This window comes from Manis pentadactyla, chromosome 4, assembly GCF_030020395.1.
Source record: "Manis pentadactyla isolate mManPen7 chromosome 4, mManPen7.hap1, whole genome shotgun sequence".
Classification (NCBI taxonomy): Eukaryota; Metazoa; Chordata; class Mammalia; order Pholidota; family Manidae; genus Manis; species Manis pentadactyla.
Window position 1 is genome coordinate 102,670,873 of NC_080022.1, and position 12,989 is coordinate 102,683,861.

A 12,989-nucleotide genomic window follows, 5' to 3' on the forward strand; every position below is an offset into this window, starting at 1 on the left:
CTCCCTTTAGCTGCATCTAATCTAATGTTTAATTCATGTACTGAATATTCAATTTCCAGTGTCATAGTTCTTATTTTAAAAACCTATTTGGTTATTTCTCAAGACTTCCTGTTCATTCCTTAAAAGCCCTTGTTCCTGCTCATGTTCTTAAGCTTCTCTTTTATTTGCTTAAATATAATAAACATAATTGTTCTATATTCCATGTCTGAGATTCTAATATCTGAAATCTTTGGTTGTTTCTGCTGGTCTTTGTTGAGTTTTTTACTGGTTGTCATAGAGCTTGTTTCCTTGAGTGTTTTATAGATTTTAAATGTGAACTGTTCACTTTTCCTTAAAACTTTACCTGTGAGAATTGTTTGAGGTCTGGGTTGGTGTCGTCTGAGGTACTTAGAAAGGATTTTATTTTTAATCCTGCCAGTTATCTGAGAGTACTAACAACCCAAGACCATTTAAATTAAGTTTAAATGTTTGAGATTTTTCATGCCTATAGATAGGTGGATTCAGACAGAAAACATTTGAGTCTAGCTTGTGGTTGCAAACCTTTGGGGGAATTTTTTTCCTCCATCCAGTGCCAAGGTCAGGACAGGCTAGATTCATTCTTCATGGCAGATTTGTTTCTTATTCACCTTTCGTCTAAGGGCATAGTCTTTGCGCTCCAAATTTATGCAGGAGAACAGTACTAGATTTCCCACCACAGGCAGGCCCGAGACATTCCCACCTGTCCTCTAGGCTTGTATAGCTGCCAATGAAAAGCCCCTGTCTCTAGGGGTCAGCAAACCCTTCAGGATAAAAGTGAGCTTTGTTTGTTCACTCACTTACCTAGTTTTACTTAATTTTTGGAGTCTGTGGACTTACTACGTTCATTCAATCTCAGGGAGACTTACAGGGGTTTTAAAATATATGTGTTTAACTCAGCATTTTAGCTCTTTCAGTTGGTAGGGTTATACAGAGTGCCTAATCTGCTGTACTACTGGGTACATAGCCTGACCCAAGCCAGCTGGAATAGTCATTCACACATAAACTCAAATGTGGCTTCTGCCCCACACTCCATGCTAAATCGAATGCCACTTCTCAGGTCTCATCTTACACAACCTCTCAGAGGCATTTGGCACAGCTGACCTCTCTTGCCCTAGAAGGTTCCTCTTCTCTAGGTTCCTGTGACTGCACTCTCTTGCTGCTCCTTCTTTTCCTTCTTGGTCTCCTTTCCCACTTCTCCTCTGCTACCCCTAAGGGTTGTCACCCCTCCCTCAAGGGCTCAGCCCTGGGCTCTCTTCTCTTCAAACTCTACACACTCAGCCTAGGCAATTTTACCCATTCCTGTGCCTCCAAATATCATCTGTAATCCCAGTATGTCCAAGGGCACAGCTCCAGCCAGGCCTCCTGTATACTCTAGATAATTCCTGATGTTTCCATAGGCAGTTCCGACATAGCAGGTGTGAACCCCACCAAAGGTGGGCATCCATGACTACTCAGGCAGAATCATATAATTCTTGTAGAGAATTCCTCAAGCTGATACTCTACAGGCCATCAATACCTTTAATATATAAAAGGTAGCTTTTTTTCTTAACTGTACAAAGGAAGCCCTTTTTAAAAAAATACCTGAGTACCACTCTGTCCATTACCCAACACCTCCAAAGAGTGGAGAGAAACAGATTAGTCAAATCTTGGAGGGTAAGGGGGATCAAATGAGAGGAAAATGAAAAGCATTTTTAAATGGAAAATATGGTAGGAAAAATAGCCTAAAGAGAATTTTTAAGAGTCAAATATAAATGTGGTGCTGTAACTTGAAAGAGGCCTAGGGACATCACTGAGAGTATGTGATGAGAAAGAACATGTATGTGATGTCACCCAAATCCCTCTGGATGGAATAAAGAGGTGAAGGACTCATTTCCTGCCAGGTGCTGGGAAGATGGACCTTTGCCCTTTGGGGATGGCCTTGGCTGCAGAAAACTGCCTCACCCAGGGTTACTCCCCACTTCCAAGGGCAGCCCAGACCCAAGCACTGATCAGTGTGGTATGTAAAATCCCAGCCCTGCACCCCAGATTGGGATGACTCTGAGGCCTGCTCCCACTGCTGAGTTTCCTGGGGGCTGGGCTAAGGCCTATGTTGGTCCTGCATTAGAGCTCAGCTATCTGCTCCACCCAGTCCCGCCTCCTTCCCCTGCCCCCTGCAGGTGTTGATCTCCAGAGCACTCCCTAACACCTTGCTGCCATCTCCATCGCAGAGTTGCTGTCCCCTGCGGTGAAGCCAACCTGTAACAACACAGGACAGAGACTCTGCAGGCATCTACTGGAGACCCAGCTCGGCACTTGTAGCTGTGTGGTCTGGGGCAAGTCTCTTCATTTCTCAAAATGCTTTTCCTCATCTGAATATCCTGCAGGATTGCAAATGTTGGTTGTTCTGTCTAGAGTCAGACAGCCCTGGGTTAGAATTCCAGCCCTGCCATTTATTAACCTGAAATTTTGGTTATTACTAAACTCGACAAGACCTCAACTTCTGTGTCTATAGACTGGGTAGAGATGATGTCTTTCATCCCGTTGTATCCCCACTGTGTGGCACGTAGCAGACAGTAACCCTACAGTGGATGAACAAGTGAAGCTGCTGGCAGGGATGGTGCAGGTTTCTCACCAACGCCCAAGATTCTGGTTTAAGCATTTGCTAGAACAAATATGCCTAATTGCTTTAGAGTATTTTGACATGGTGCTTGATATACCCCGGGATCCTCTTGTTTCCATGTACCACTCAGAACCTGAATCCTCTTTCAGTTTTCAAATCATGTTATTCCTCTGCTCATAATCATGCTCCAGTTACTTCATCTCACTCATACTAAAACCCAAATGCCCTAGAAGATCTACACTGGCCCCCTCACCTCTCTGAATCTGTTTGCTCCTCTTTTTCCCCTTTCTCACTCTCATCTCCAGTCATCCTGCTTCCTTGCTCTTCCTAGAACACGCCAAGCATGATTCCACCTTGGGACTTTTATACCTGCTGCTTCCTCCTTCTGGAGACATTCCCTAACTTCCTTATATAAAATAGGATCACTGCATCCCCGCCTCACCCCAGACGTGACATGCTGTGCCCTCTTTTCTGCTTTATTTCTCTCCATAGCACTTAACACCAGTTAGACCTTCCTTCCTGTTTCTTCCTCCTCCTCTCCTTCCCTTCCTCTCCCTCTGCCTACCTGCCTGCCTTCCTTCCTTTCTCCCTCCCTTCTTCATCCATCTGTCTGTCTGTCTATCTATCTATCATCTATCTATCTATCTATCTATCTATCTATCATCTATCATCTATATCTGTTTCTCAATCACTGCCACCAGAGTGAAGCTCCATGAGAAAGGGACTTTATTTGTATTTTCAGAGTTACACCTTTACAATCCTGGGTGCATATAGTAACTATTAACTGCCCAAGAAAAAGATGTGTTGAATGAGAATGTTTGCAAAACCTCTTCAAAAACTATCCATTCAGGTCTCAAGTTTCTTGGATTTTTACATACGTTTGGTTTGTTTTTTCTTAAAGCAATAAAATCTTAGAATTTTCTAGCTTGGAGAGAGAGTAGAGTTCTTTAGATTCAGAGTGAAGGAAACTGGAGTTCAGAGAGGTTGAATGACTACTCAAATCACAGACTTTGAGACAGTTTGTAATTGAAGTATAAATTGCTTTTCCATTCAGCAGCCCTTGAAACCTCTAAAATGCAAACCTAAGAAATGTAGGAAATGAAATTACTTCACTCTGTGGCCAGTCATACCTTTTTTGGTGATTCTTCCTCATCTGTGTCCTCTGGTCTGACTCCCGCCCCTTGCCCTCCACCCTGGTTCCTCTTTCAAGGTCGTCAGGACATTGGCACTGAGTGGGGCTCCTTGTGGGATACAGACACTTGCTCTCATGTTCTTGACCTCTCCGTCTTTCATGCCTTCTCCCTCTCCCAAGGGAGAACTAAAAGAGTCATGGCACTTTTCCCTGAATTCGGAATATTATCTGTGGGCTTAACAGAGATGGGTATGTGACAGAATTAGAAGTAACCTTAAACAGGGCAGAAAAGATCCTGGGGATGAACCGGGCAACGCCTTCATTTTAGAGGTGAGAAGTCTCAGGCCAAAAGAGAAGAGGGAGGGTGCTTTGGTCAAATTTATTATGTTCCAATCTGAACTCCTGATCTCCCCTGTCCAGTCTGCCCCTCCCTTTGGTAAACGGAATCATTATTCAAGCAGTTGTTTTTGCCAGAAACCCAGGAGTTATCCTTGAACCCTCTCTTGCCATCACCCAGCACCTTCAATCCACCAGCAAATCCTTCTGGCTTTACTTTCTAAATATAGTCCAAGCATGAGTCCCACGCCCTCCAGGTTGCCCTCAGCCCCAAGCCAAGTCATCCTCCTCTTCTCTCTAGACTGCTGTCTAGAGATTTAACCTATAAATCTTCTGTCAGGACCTAACCCTTCAGGACTTCCCCATTGATTTCCTGGCATCCCCTCTTGCCACCCCACCCTATCCACAAGTCTTCCCCACTCAAGAATCAGAGTGGTCTTTTAAACATGCAAATCAAATCATGTTTTCCCTTCTCTAATCCTCCCAATAGCTTTCACTCCCTCTTAGAACAAAAACCTGAAACTCTGTACCATAGCCCGCAAGATCTGCGGCTTACCTTCTCTCTGCCCTCACTCACTACCACTCCCTTTCATGCCTTCCAGCCACAGGACGCTGGCTTCCTTACTTTGTTTCAAACATACCAATTTCATTCCTGCCCCAGGGCCTTTGTATCCCCTGCCAGTGGGGATACTGCTGCATAGGGGCTGTAGCTGGTGTTTGCTGGACACAGCTAGCATGGCTGGGGCCCAACATGTGCATTTAGTGGAAGCTGCAAGCAACACAAACACTTTGCATTTAAAAAGAGCACGTCAGAAAAGATTTTAGGCCCTCACCGTCCCTTCCTGTCAAGCATGGCGACAAACTAGTGGTTTTGGCAGAAGGTCTCTGTCCAGTTCTCTCTGTCTCTGAGTCTTACAGCATTCATTTCCTCTCATTCAACCAGCTTTACTTTTGACTGTGTGACTTTATTTTGTGAGCTTCTGTCTTCTGTTCTTACACTTTAACCTATAAATCTTCTGTCAGGACCTAGCCCTTCAACACACGGAGTTCAAAAACCGAGTGAGAAGTGCACCTGTGAGAGAGAATGTCTTTGTAAAAGAACTGGAAAGCATAACAGCGTAATGCAGAACGCTCCATTATCATTTAAGATGCCACCTCTCTCTTCAGGGCAGAGAGGGATATCCAGGTAAAATAGGTGGCGCACCCAGCACATTGGGTGCTTACTAGAGAGTGCCTCAACGTGTGGCTTCAGACCTGAGAGACCAGGTGAGCAAGCCAGGCTGCCCTGGCGCGGTGGAAGGCATGGTTTGGGTCATTCAGCGGTCGGGGACAGAGGGACCTGAGCTCTGGCTCCTGTGCTTCCCGACCATCACAATCCCGTCAGGCAGGGGGCCCTGTTCTCTGGGCTCCTTCCAAAAGGATCCTCACCCACACAGTGAGAGGCACCAGAAAGCTTCCCTGTCCTTGACTCCCTCTGTCCAGGGGCTACTACAGTGATCTGTGCCCTTCATAACCGGGACATGGGCTCTTGAAGGTGCGAGGAGCAGAGGGAGGGGGCAATGGGCGCGCTGCTCCCTGCGCGGGCGGGCCGGGCCCGGAGCTCTGGGGGCTGGAACCTGGGGGAAATGAACGAGGGGGGTCTGCAGCGCTGTCGTCCGCTGTGTGATTCTGAAGCAGCAGGGGGCGCCCGCAGCTTCCTTGCGCACCCCGCCGCCGAGATCGCCACCCGCCAAGAGCGGGCCGGGACCCCGCGGACGTGGACGCCGCCCGGCCCCAGGGCGGGCGCTCGCTCACAGCGGCCCCCACCTGAGCCCTGCACCCTTGCGTGACCCCGCGGCTCTTCGGTGCCCGCAAACTGTTCTGATCCGCAGGGCTGACCGCGCGCTCCATGGGGCCCCTCTTTTGAGAGAGAGTACTTATCGCACGAGGGGAGTGAAGGACCCTCCAGCACAGACACGGGTTCCTGCGACACTTGTGCCACCGCAGGGAGCCCAGCCACCTCCCCTGAAAGACTGGAGGGTATGCGGAAGAGGGCGGGAAGCTCCACATGGGACTCCTTTTCCCTAGAGGACGCCAGAGGGAGAAGGAGAAGCCCCAGGGGGTTGCGGTGGGAGGGTTGGGAAGGGGTGAGGGGATCCTCCAGGGAAGGGAAGGACACCCACCGAGATGTGTGGTACTTCCTATGTGCCGGCACATTGTGGGGGTGCTTTATGCTTTATCTCATTTAATGCCCTCAGCAACCCTTTGAGGTAGGTGGGCGTAAACCCATTCTGCCAAGGCTCAGAAAGAGAATGGAACTACCCCAAGGCCACCGTGCTGGATATGAGGGGAGCCATGTTTTGTACATTTGTCCTAATGAATTTTTTACAGTGCAGGTGACAGGTGACAGGAGAGAGACGCCGAGACAAAATAGACCAAGGCCTGGGTTCCAAGTGGAAGCCTCAGCCATCTCTGCTGGTTCCGCAGCCAAATGAGCCACAGGACCAAGGGAGAGGGGCTGGCAGTGGGGGAGCCACGCCCTCCGGCCTTGACCTAGGACACTCCTCACCTGGATACGGGTGAAGGTCCTTGAAGGAAAGGGGAAGGACCAGTAGAGCACGTGAGATAACAGTGGGAGAGAGCTCCTTTTAGAATTTGCCCTGGGCTAAAATTTTCTAGTTGCACCTTTGAACACTACAAAATCCTCAAAACTCACTTTCTCAGCAGTTAATCATTCACTCTCTCCACAGGCCAGATGACCTTTGCGAGGTGGTTGGGATTTTGTTTGCCTTTCTTAAAAGTCCTGGCGTTTGTGATTGGAACAGTATCCTTTAGGTGAAGAAGAAAGAATTTGGGTGCAGTACAGACTTGGTTTTCTTCCTGTGTTCCATCTGCCAGGAGTTTGGAAGCACTTTCTCAACTTTCATCACTGAGAGGATGAGTTCAGGACTCAGAACTGATCATTTCTAGCTGGGGCCCTGTGGGGTGTTGTGTGCTATAGTACCCTAAGCAGCTTTGCACATAGAGACATACAAGTTTTCAATTTTAATATAACCATGTAAAAGGTAATTGTCCTTCTTTAAGAATTATGGAGGGCAAACTGGCCATGTGATCTGGGACAAGTCAGCCAACCTCTAAGCCTCAGATACCCCTTCTGCCCAGAGGCAGAGAACTTCCAAGTTGCCTTCTGAGGCAGATGCTTGGCAACCTGTAATCTTGCAGGTGACTGTGAAAAGCTATCCCTGCTCCAATGACTATTTTTGACTCAGCGATTAGAGGAGCTTGTCAGGCTGCACACGCAACTCTGACATTTTGACAGCTGGACAATTTCACTAGGCTTCCCACTGGACACTCCAATTTAAGATCCCTAGCCAAACACATCATCCCTCCCCTCTTCCCTCTTCTCAGCCTGATTCCTCTGGCTGCTCTGTTTCTCTTCCTGGCACCGAGCTGGGCAGCTCAATAGCATTTTTGAAGTCCGCTATAATTCATCCTTCATGTTCATGTGGCTCCTGAGACATGAACCTTCTCGTGAAGTGCCCCTCTTCTTTATAGTCCCATAACTTCTACCCAGTTTAGGGCCTCGTCACCTCCACATGGGCCCTTGCTCCTGCCCTGAACACCCTCAACGGCCTCCCTCGTTTCCCTCCATACCTGACCCATGAGGGTTCACTACCAGCTGCACTGCGCTAACCCTCAGCTCTGGCCAGTCACTCCCTGCTATAGACCCTTGAATGGTATCAGGCTTCAGCAGAGCTCAGCGCCCCTTCCACACAGCCCAGCTGTTCTCACCTCTCCCCACATCTTCACAGTTCATCTGGAATGTGCAGCTTCCATACCTGCCTGTAAAATCTATCTCTTCATCAAGGCCCATTGCAAATGTTACCTTTTCCTTGAAATTTTCCAGGAGTCTCCATTAAGGATCAATTTTTCATTTATTCATTGAACAAATATTTATTGTGCACCAACTGTGTGCCAGGTGTTATTCCAAGCACTGAGCATTCAATGGTGAGGTGAGTAAGACATATGAGTTCCTGCTTGCAGGGAGCATGCTGTTGATGGATAGCAGAATAGGAACAAATACAGAAGAAAATTATAGATTCCAATAAGTACAACAGAGGAGCTTAGATCCACCGGCCTTTACTACAGTGGCTTTTAACCTGCCTATTTATGATCAAATACTCCCTTGTAAGCCCTCTGAGGGAAGAATCTGAGTCTCCTTTACCTGTGTAACTTCCACCATGCCCAACCTCATCATCTCTGTGCAGCAGTCCCCCAGTGTGTGTTTGTGAAAGGAAGTACAGAAAGAAGTCTTGGATACAGAAAACATTTAAGCAAGTACTCCTGGCCAGTAAAGGAGCACCTATTAATGTCTTTACCTGTTAAATTCAGAATTAAAATATAAGGAAATTATCATCCTGTAGTTTTCGACTTCTCAATCCATAGAGATGGCTGTCAGTATAAAAACCTCACTCCAGATAGGAGAGGTGATGTAGGTCAGGGGATGAGCATGGTTACAGACCTGGGATTTAGCCTGCTCCACCATGCAATTGCTGAGAGGTTCTGAGCAAGATCCTTAGTCTCTCTGAGCCTTACTTTCCTTGTATGTAGAATGGGAGTCATAAAACCTGCCTCAATCCAAAATTGATTCAGGATTATCCTGGTCCATTGCTGGCTCTGTTTGGGAAACTAAGGCAGGCTATCTACCCCCAAAAGAAGAAAGCTTTTAGATACAGAGATATTTTAATATGTCTAAGTCTACCATTCTGGAGCCTTAAGGAAAAAAGAACAAAAAGAATCCTGGGCCGCCAGGATAACCTTAGGCTGCCTAAGAAGCAACTGGCTTCTTTCTTATTCTTCCCTAAAATATGTCTTCCTAGGGTTGTACCTCTTCCAACTATTAGGGTTTATTGCTTCAAGCACACAATTGCCTTCCCTAAAAAGCATGCCCAGATGACCCCATAAAAAATAAAGTCTCTTCTTGCCCTTTGCCGTGATTTGCTAGTGCCAGTATGTGAAATGTGGCTTGCCCATTATCTACTCACCAAAAAGATTGCAAAGGCCCTGCTGACCCTTCCACCAGAGTTGCAGACTGTTTCACATCTTCTGTGTCTGCCAAAAGTCATTCATCCTTGCAGCCTCCATGCCAGACGTATTCCAGTGCAGTTGACTGGTAGGGAATGACTCAGCCTCAGGACGTTGCAGTCAGAATTAAGCCTCTTGAAGCATAATATTAGTCCAAAATGATGTGATTTCAGTAAGGTAAGGATTGCACCGGTGACCACTGAGAAATACACTGCCCCTTGCTTGTCCAAAGTTTCCTGGTGGGTTCCAGAGTCTTGGCAAAAATTCCTGCTACATTGTGAGCTGTTACTCCATTTTAAAATTAAGTCCCCCCAAAATGGCTTTTGGCCATCAAGGTCTCCTTTCTGATGAAGAGGGGATATAAACAACTGCTTGGACACATACCCCTCCACTTTGATAAATATTAATTGAATTGAAAAAGGGGAGTGATAAATAATACATAGCAATCTTTCCTTGGCACATTTCTTTCTCATTAGCATGCTCCAGGCACATCACCCACTCCTGACTGCTGTAATTAACCAGGACCCCCGTGAGGAGCTTCTGCAGTTTCTGCTCTCTCCTCTTAGCACAGGTGTAATTTTCTGGGGAGGGTGGGAATGGGGAATAGAGGGTTCTCCGAGTTTGTTAAAGTTGCAGGGAATTGGAGAAAATAGACTGGAATACTCTATCAATCCTTATTCTTGATCCCCAGTCTACCTCCTCTGCCCTTACTTGGAACATGGTAGAATACCTTACCCTTAACAGAAGAAAAGATAATCACAAAATAAAAAGACACCATCTGTATTTAAAGGGTGGCAGAAGCCTCCTCTGTTGTGGATGAACTAGACTCAGTTTTATGGGGATTACCTGCACCTGCTGGTGCTGTGCCATAGCCCCTGCACTGAGTCCCAGGAGTGCTGAAATCCTTCTCCAGTAGGGTCCCAGCAGCTGCTGCCTTTGAGAAGAATTGCTCCTGCATTTACTTTCCATCCAGGGGTCATAGGATTTCACTGCCACCACTATCCGGGGGTATAAGCACAGAGCCAGGAGAGTTTGTGGGAACCTCTACTGACAAGAGACCATCCTCTGAGGGTCGGGACCTGGCTCTGCTCATTAACTCATGTGAAGACATTCTATCTCTAAGATTCAGTTTCCCCAGCTGTAAAAAGGAGATCAGAAATATATTATCATAGGTGATTGTTGTTGAGAGAATTATGTGACGTGCATTGGAAAGCACTTTGTACTGAAATCATAGTACAAATTTTGTCACATAACTAACACAAAAAATGGTTTTGAAACTTTATTTTGGAAATTGAAATACAATAAAATTGGTGTGTGTTTGTGTCCTTGTGTGTGTGGACAACTCTATGACTTATACGTGAATAGTTGTGTATGACCATCACCATAGTGAGAATACAGAACTGTATCATTTCCCCATTCACTCCCTGAAGGACATTAGTCATGGTATATTATTAATATATTGCTGGATTCAATTTGCTAACATTTTGTTGAGGATTTTGCATCTATGTCCATGAGGGATATTGATCAGAAATTTTCTTCTACTCTCACTGTCTGATTTGGCATTAGGATAATGCCGACCTCATAAAATAAGCTAGGAAGTGTGCTCCTCTTCTATTTACTCATTTCTTCTTGAAGCATTTGCTAGAATTCACCAGCGAGATTATGTGAGCCTGGAAATCTCTTTTTTAAAGGGTTTTAAATTATGAATTCAATGTCTTGAATCATGAAAGGAATATTCAGATTATCTGTTTCATCATGACTGAATTGGTAATTTGTGGTTTTCAAGAAATTGGTCCATTTCATCTAAATCTGTGTGGAGTGGTGTGTAGTAATTCCTTTATTATCCCATTAATGTCTATAGTGCCTGTGGTTATAGCCTTTCTTACCTGATATTGGTTATTTGTGTCTTCTCTCCTTTTTTTATTAGATGCTTATCAATTTTATTGATCTTTTTGAAGAATCATTTTTTGACTTCAATGATTTTCTCTATCGTTCTTCTGTTTTCAGTTTCATTGACATCTGCTCTTACTTTGTTATTTCCTTTTTCCTGCTTGTTTTGCATTGATTTTGTCCTTCTTGTTCTCATCTCTTAAGGTTAGATGATTCATCTGACATCTTTCTTCCTTTCTAATATAAACACTTGATCCTATAAGTGTCCCTCTAAATATTGCTTTAGCGGCATCTCATAATTTTCCCTGAGTCATCTTGCCTAACTAATGGATTATTTTGAAGTGTTTTGTTTAATTTTCAAGTTTTTGGACATCTTGCTACATATACTTTTTATAACTATTAAACCTAAGAAATCTAGAGAAGCCATTATTTTAAGAACAAAATAATTGAGTACCTCCTGTGTGCAAAGCACTAGGCTAGGTGCTGTTTTGTGTGCAAGGCTGCATGAAATTTAGATCCAAACTTCAAGGAACTGACTGGGAGGAAACCAAGACACTCATGCAAACAAGTGGGATGCATAGCAGTCTGTGATACATGTGTCTAATGTGGTGCAGAGCAGTGCTGAAACAAGGCTCTTTTCCTGCTGTGTTAGGGTGAAGGGTACAAGGTGGGCCTTGAGATTCCCGTAGTGAAGGTCTTAGGGGAGGACCATTTCTATTTAGAGGGTACTTTTCCTGGCAGTAGGTCCTGCCTAGGGGCACTGTCCTCCCAGTGCCCAGCACAGCCTGCTACCACTTGGCACATTTCACCTGCTCAATTCACACATGCCTACGGAGTTGAACGCAGTAATCAGACTCACTAGGCTGAGGTTCTTCCATAGGGTGAGGGCAGCTCCTAGCCCTTAGAAAAGTGGTCATTGGTGAGTGTTTTCTGGGCCAGCAGAGGTGAAGGTGGAGTAACAAAAATAAAACTATCAGAAGAGTAATCTACTTCTCGCCCATCCTGCCACCTCACAGATACAGTCTATCCTGTTCTTTGTCAGAAATTGAGCAAGAGCCTAGAAGTCAAGGACTCAAACCAGAAACCAGCTTGTTGGCAGACCCTGGAACATGCTGCCACACTGTGAACGTGAGTCAGGTTAGTTGTTAGGGAACTTGGCCTGTCTGGTCTAAAGAAGCCAGAGAAATGCTAGTCAGTGAAGCCAAAGGAGAGTGAAATGGCAAGGAGTGGGAGAGAGAATATTGTCTTAATCCTGAGGGCTCAGAATTGTTGCATGAAGGAACAGGGAAATATGATGTAAAAATAGCTCCCATCCCCTTGACACATATCAAAGATCAGCCAAAAGAAAGAATCCTGGGGAACATGAGAATGAGTGAACACAAAGTCCTAAAACCTAATCCTTTTCATTCTTCTGAAGTTTTCAGTCATATTTTACCCCCTTTCCCATTTTTCCTCAAAAACTGATTTGCAGTATCTGCTTTAAGCACATAGGAAAAACAGACTAAAAGCAATCCTGAAATTTTGGAATTGACATTTTTTCCCAGTTTATTTTGCACTTGCATATTTTGTTTTTTACTGAAAAAATGATTGTGTCTATATTGGTGATTTACCAAGAAGAAAATACTGGTATTAAGTCAGTCATCTAGCAAAGATTAAAATAACTAGGTTTAGTTTCATAGAAGAAATATTTTTAAAGAAAATTGTTGACTTCTCATTGAATTTCCTTGGGCAAGTTACTTAAGCTCTGTAAGTCTCAGTTTCCTTATCTGTAAAACAGAAAATAATAATACCTTTCCCAGGGGTTGCCATAATGTAAGAAAGATAAGATTGCAATCTGACTGCATGAATAAATCAATGACACAGTAAATCACCCCAATACTTTATGAAATCCTATCATGGACTTCCAATGACGATATGAAATTGGAACTGCTCTTGGTATCTTAGCATCTG